Here is a 7,248-nt window from a genome sequence, read left to right as displayed (position 1 = left end):
TCAAACCGTTTCTTGTTATGTATCCTTGTTGTCCTTAATTTTGCAATTGCTGCCTCTATGTCTTCTAACTTTTTTTCCAACTGTCTAATGCGCAAGGCCAATAACTCCTCTCAATTCAACTCCTCCTCCCAAGGTAGCACACTCCATGTGACTATCATCTCTTCTATCGACATGATAGGTCATCAATTCTGCAAGCATATATCCTATAATGGCACTATGAGTTGTTTTGTCAGCCCACAAAGCATAAAGGAGCAATCGTGGCCACTCTTTTACCTTCTCTCCAAATACTTTTGTCAATGCCTTCAAAATAGGTGGATGACCTCTTTCACTTTTTCCATTTTCTTCAGGGTTATAGGCTAAAGTTAAAGCAAGCTTTATCCCCAACCGTGCAAAGAAATCATGAGCTTCATCTGCATCCAACTCACCCCTATTTGCTGTAATTTACCCCACACAGCCATACCTACAAAAGATCTCTTCTAAGAGAAAAGTACACATAGCATTTATTGTCTTAGTATGTAAAGCTCTCTCTTCCACTTGATTATTCAAGTCTTCACGGGCAAGCACAAGAAACCTCATTTACCAAAGACCTGTAGGCATTGTGACCAAATCCACCACCCACTTAAAATGAAGAGACAATGGATATGTGGGCTGCAATCCATCTCGATGTCTCATAGATGAATACATTTGGCAGGTCGTACATGTCTCCACAAAGTGAGCAACATCCTTATACATGCCCTACCACCAATATCTTTCTTTGATCTTTGCAAAAGTACCCCATGTCAAGATTGTGGGAGAGAAGGAAGGAGTCTCACTTGTAGCTTTCTCACTTGCACAATGGGGGAATACACACAAAGATGGAGGCTGAAAACAGTTTTCCTCTTCTAAGTTGTGTAAGCCAAAAGAACTCTAGTACAGAGAAATAGAAGAACCCTATATATGGATCTCAAGCCAAACTCAAATAACTAAGGTGGCATACTAATTGAGCCACGAACTAGAGTAGATAAGGATAGCTGTCATCTAGCTATTATTCATGGGCGGTGTACCAACCACATCTGCAAGCTAACAAGTCGGTGACATAAATGCACAACGGTCACCCTGGCATATCACGAGTGGAGCTTAATATCTCAACACTCCCCCTTGAGCTCAATCCCAATTCCTGCACACCAAGCAAGTCTCTGAACTTGCGAGCTTCTCTGCTCCCAATCCCTTCGTGAATATGTCAGCTATCTAATCCTCTGTGCTGACATAAACTAGATCAATAAGACCTAGTAAAACCCTCTCCCGCACATAGTGATAATGCACCTTAATGTGCTTTGTTCTAGCATGATAGACTGGGTTATTTGCCAAGTGTATATTGCTCATGTTGTCACAATAAATGACAACTGGCCCATTTGTAGGCTGATGCATATCATAAAGTAGCTTATGCAACCAAGCTACCTCACATGCAGCCATTGCTGCACCCCTGTACTCAGCCTCTGTGCTCGACAAGGCAACTGTAGGCTGTTTCTTGCTGCTCCAAGTGACTGCAGCACTCCCAAAAGAGAACACATATCCACTGGTAGATCATCTATCAGACATACTACCAGCCCAATCAGCATCAGTGTATCCATGCAATTGTATATAAACCCCAGTCTCATAAAATAGTCCATACTGCAATGTAGACTTCACACACCTGAGTATGCGTCTAGCCGTATCCAAATGCGGTTTCCTTGGAGCCTGCATAAACTGACTTACCAATCCAACAGCATAGCTCAAATCTGGCCTAGTAATAGTCATATAAATCAAACTTCCTACTATGCGTCTGTACATAGTAGGGTCTTCGAGAAGCTCACCTGCATCTGCGCTCAGCTTCACATTCTGCTCCAAAGGAACTGAAATAGGCTTACATCTTGTCATCCCATATTTGGACAGCATGTCCAATCCATACTGCCTCTGGAAGAGCCTTATCCCACTTGGTGATCTAATCATCTCAACGCCCAAGAAATAACGCAGCTCTCCCAAATCCTTCATCTCAAACTTCTGCTTCAATAGCATTTTCACATGAAGGATATCTTCATCACTATCACCTGTCATAATCAAATCATCAACATAAATGACAAGTAGCATAATACCTTTCTCTGTTTTTCTCACATAAAGTGAGAAATCTGCCTTGGAAATCTGAAAGCCAATAGTGACAAGATACTGTCCTATCTTGTCAGACCATTCTCTAGGTGCTTGCTTCAAGCCATACAAGGCTTTCTTCAACCTGCAAACAAACTCAGGATGAACAGCATGTACATAACCTAGTGGCTGCTCTATATAGACCTCTTCTTGCAAATCACCATGCAAGAAGGCATTCTTTACATCCATCTGATGTAAAGACCATTCCTTTGATGCAACCATAGCAATGACTGCTCTTACGATTGCCATCCTTGCAACTGGATTGAATATTTCTTCATAATCAATGCCATATGTTTGTGCATACCCCTTAACTACTAATCTTGCCTTGTATCTCTCCACAGAACCATCTGCATTGTGCTTCACCTTATAAACCCACTTACAACCAATTGCATTCTTATCTTTAAGCAAAGGTACCAATTCCCATGTAGCATTTGCTTCCAAGGCATCCATTTCTTCATCCATGGGTTTCTCCCATTTTTCTTTTCCCATGGCTTGCTCAAAAGAAGTGGGTTCTGGTTCCTATATCACTTTGACCATATAGGCATAGTGAATGGTTGTAAATCCATCATATTTTAGCCTCTCCACATGATACCTAGCTCTGATAGACCTGTGCAAAGTAGGTTCACTCCCAGGTGCTCTCAAAACATCCCTGGTCTTCCTTACTCCAGGTGTAACAACAGAAGGAATACCCAACTCATCATCAATGCTCTGTTCTGAGCCACTAGATTCACTATCCACATAAGAGTGACCTGCATTCACATCAAACATGGGCTGATCTACCTTCTCTTTTCCTTTTCGTGAAACCTGCATACCATTATCTGCATTGTTTTGAGGAGATTCTCATGATCTCAATCTGCCTGTCCATAGCAAAGAATGTGAACCACTGCTAGAGGACACTCCAGGTCCACTAATATTTTGTGGCTGCTGTTGTGAATTCTGTGCAACATTACCATTTTGTGCATCTACATCATCAATCACATTTATTGGTTTATACCAGCAACTCATCTCATCAAAAACAACATCTCTGCTCATTGTAAACTTACGAGTAGAAGGGTTATAACATCTATACCCTTTCTGCTCTGCAGAGAGTAACCAATAAAGATGCACTTCTCAGCTTTTGGATCCAACTTGGATCTCAACTCATCTGGCACATGAACATAGGCAATGCAACCAAAAATCTTCAAATGAGAAATATATGGTTTCCTACCAGTATACCTCTCCTTTGGAGTCATCCCATGTATTGCTGCAGTGGGAGTCCTGTTCATTATATAGACTACTCTAGCAACTGCTTCAGCCCAGTAAAAATCTGGCAAGTCTTTTTTGTTGAGCATGGCACGAGATACCTCTCCAATATACCTATTTTTCATTTCTGCAATTCCATTTTGTTGTGGGGTATGACTGCATGAATATTGCTGATTTATGCCATGCTCATGCAGGAACCTTGCAAACTCATTTGAGAGGTACTCTCCCCCTCCATCTGACCTTAGGCATTTTATTTACAAGCCTGTTTCTTTTTCAACCATAGCTTTAAGAGTTTTGAAATGCCCAAACACTTCACTGTTCTTTTTCATAAAATACACCCAAACTTTTCTGCTATAGTTATCAATAAAAGTGACAAAATAATGACAGCCTCCAATAGATGCAGCTTTAGTAGTCCACACATATGAGTGGATTAATTCCAATGGCTTCTTACTCTCTTGAACATGTCTAGAAAATGGTTTCCTTGCCTGTTTTCCAAATTGATAGGCTTCACATACCTTATGCATTTCTGCAACCTTGAATTTAGGCAATCTTGCAATAATATTTTGGGCTTGCATTGATTTAAGTCGCTGTACATTAGCATGACCAATGTGTTTATGCCAGATATCAATATCTGCAACTACATCGGTCCCATGTGCAAACATTGCTACACTCAATTCAGGCATGTCTACATCCAACGTAAACATTCTGTCCTTCTTCTTTCCTTTTGCTATCAAGCGACCTTTATTTTTCATATCCTCAACAAAGCATCCATGAGAATTAAATCTGACCTGCAAGCCCTGCTCAACCATTTGACCAACAAAAACCAGGTTCTTTGTGATATTCGGGACATGAAATACATCCGACATGTATTTATTTTTCCCATCCTGCATAGACAAAGGAATTTTTCCAATCTGCACAATAGGATGTGCAGTATCATCACCAGTCTCTCCACAAATCCTCGGTTTTCCATTTTCCTTGCATCCTGTATCCATTCTGCATGACCTGTCATGTGGTTTGATGCACCTGAGTCAACATACCACACAACGTTGCTTTCTTCTGCAATTGTCACAGAATTGGTCATGTGCTGCACCATAAACAAATGCTCATTTCTATCATCACCCTGTCTACTAGAAGATGCATAATTCCCTTGTTGCAATTTTCCATTCATGATGTCATTCTGCTTTTTATAGCAATCTTTAGCCATATGACCCATTTTACCACAGTAGTAGCATTCAACATTGATGTTTGCATTTTGGCCTCTTTGCCATCCACTACGACCTCTTTGGCTCCCCGTGCCTCTAGAGTTACCACGTCCTCCTCAATAGGACTAGTTTTCTTGAGTTTGCTGCATATTCTGATTTCTACCACGGCCTCTAGATCGGCCTCCTCTACCTCTGCCTCTACCTCTTCCAGCATTTGAGTAGAAGACAGCTTCTTTTGAAGTTCCTCGTGAAGAAGATGCACCACCATTTCTCTGCTCCTCAGAAATTAGAAGAGCAATCAACTCCTCAAAATCAGGAAATCTTTCATGGACGGAAATCGATATTCGGAACTGTGCATAATCCTTTCCTAGACCATTCAAGGTCACAGAAACTAAATCATCATCTTCCACTGGCGACCCAATGGAAGCAAGTGCATCTGCAATCTTCTTAACCTTCATGTGGTAGTCATTGATGCTCATACTTTCTCTTTGCACATTGTGCAACTCTTGCTTGAGCTGCATTTTCCTGGCTTGCGTATTTGTGCTATATATTTTTGACAAAGTATCCCATGCCTCCTTTGACGTACTTGCATCCTGAATATGCACAATCATAGAGTCTAAAATACTAATAGACAGCCAGTACATAACTTTTCTGGCTCTCTCATGCCATCCTTTAAATGCCTGCATTTGTTCTTGATTGGAAACATCAGGAAGAAGTGGTTCTTCTTCATTTCCTGCAACAAATTTCCAATATCCTTTTCCCATAAGGAAATTCGTCATTCTAAACTTCCATGCTTGGAAGTTGTTCTTGTCAAGCTTTTCAGTGACAATCTGTGAAAGAGAATCAGACGCCATTACAGAACACTACAAAAAATTCAGTCACTGCAAAAAACACAGCTTCAGCCTCACAATGGCAAATCTGCAAAACTGACAAAAGTGGTATTTGACCACATAGTCACTTCCTAGTGACGATTTTGCATCAACAGGCAACAATGATGATTCGGTAACTCCCAATGTCTCTGCGCACAGGCATACGATGCAATTTCTGTGGTAACTTTTCACCGACCTGTAGAACAATGGTCGCACAGCAAAAGACAGGGCCTTTTCTTGAGTATGTGCAGAAAACTTCTGCCTCCAAAACAGGCCCCGAAATAGCCTCAAATTTTAAAAAAAGGGCAACCAAGGGCTAAAGCCTTTTCCCGCAGCATATAATGCCCTCTTGCTACACCGCGAAGGGCATCTCAATCTGAGACAATGCACTCTTGCACTTTCCGGCTGTGCTACCAGAGACTTGCTCCCAAACTCGAAAAATGAAAGCAACACTGGTCCTCTTACTAGAATGCCACGAACTTGGTTTGCTTTCTTGAGCTCCTTATCACGAACCAGGCTCTGATACCATGTCAAGATTGTGGGAGAGAAGGAAGGAGTCTCACTTGTAGCTTTCTCACTTACACAATGGGGGAATACACACAAAGGTGGAGGCTAAAAACAATTTTCCTCTTCTTAGTTGTGTAAGCCAAAAGAACTCTAGTACAGAGAAATAGAAGAACCCTATATATGGGTCTCAAACCAAACTCAACTAACTAAGGTGGCATACTAACTAAGCCACGAACTAGAGTAGATAAGGATAGCTGTCATCTAGCTATTATTCATGGGCAGTGTACCAACCGCATCTGCAGCTAACAAGTCGGTGACATAAATGCACAACTGTCACCCTGGCATATCACGAGTGGAGCTCGATATCTCAACACCCCAAACACCTCTATGGCCAGCCCACAAGCTTTCATGAAATTCTTGCATAACATTTACTTGTGAAGCTCTATCACCCAAAACTCACAATGGCATACCCTGTTTCTTTTTAGCATGTTTCCATGAGTATCCATCTTTTAAGAAAAACCCATGGGCTTTCCTCTTGATCTTCTTAAACTCCTCATCTGACCATTCATCTCTCTTTGTTAATATACTAAGGTATTGACCAATTCTCAGCCACTCTCCGACATATTTGTCTTCTAGAAACACTTCTACACAAGATGCAAAACATCTAAAGTGTCTTCTCTTTGTTGTACAAGCTTTTGTTAATGTTGTAGCAACACCTTGCATTGCTAAATTCACTCTTACAACATCATTTTTAGTTGCAAGAAAGTCATCTTCTTCCTCATCATCCATCATCCCATCTTCATTCTCATAGCATGCCCAAGATAACATGTCTGCCATTGGGTTATCTCTTCATGCAATATGCTGAAATTCAAGGTTCAAAGATTTTATGTATGTAATCCACCAGAGCATAACAATGTCCAGGTAGCACAACTAGTAATCATACTCAATACTGGAAAACAGTCGGTCTCAATGACTACATGAGCACCCATAAAGTACTTCTTATCACATTTAAGGGCTGTCGCAATTTCCCATAATTCTCTTTTTACCTGTGCATATCTTCTCTGTCGTTCAATCAATACTTTAGCACCAAAGTGAATTGCATATCTTTGCCCTTCTGCATTATCTTGCCCAATTGCCCATCCAATCCCGATTGGGCTTGTATCAACAGTAATAATAATAGGCTTTCCATGTGAATAGTTAGCCTTTCTCAATGTAAGAGCAAATTTTAAGAGATGCTTCAATTTCTTCATTGCTTTCTGATGCTTCCT

This window comes from Lygodium microphyllum, chromosome 30 (assembly GCF_053477565.2).
Source record: "Lygodium microphyllum isolate KBCC chromosome 30, Lygodium_microphyllum_v1.1.10, whole genome shotgun sequence".
NCBI lineage: Eukaryota > Viridiplantae > Streptophyta > Polypodiopsida > Schizaeales > Lygodiaceae > Lygodium > Lygodium microphyllum.
The sequence above is the reverse complement of the archived record's forward strand: the minus strand, read 5'-3'. Positions refer to the sequence as shown.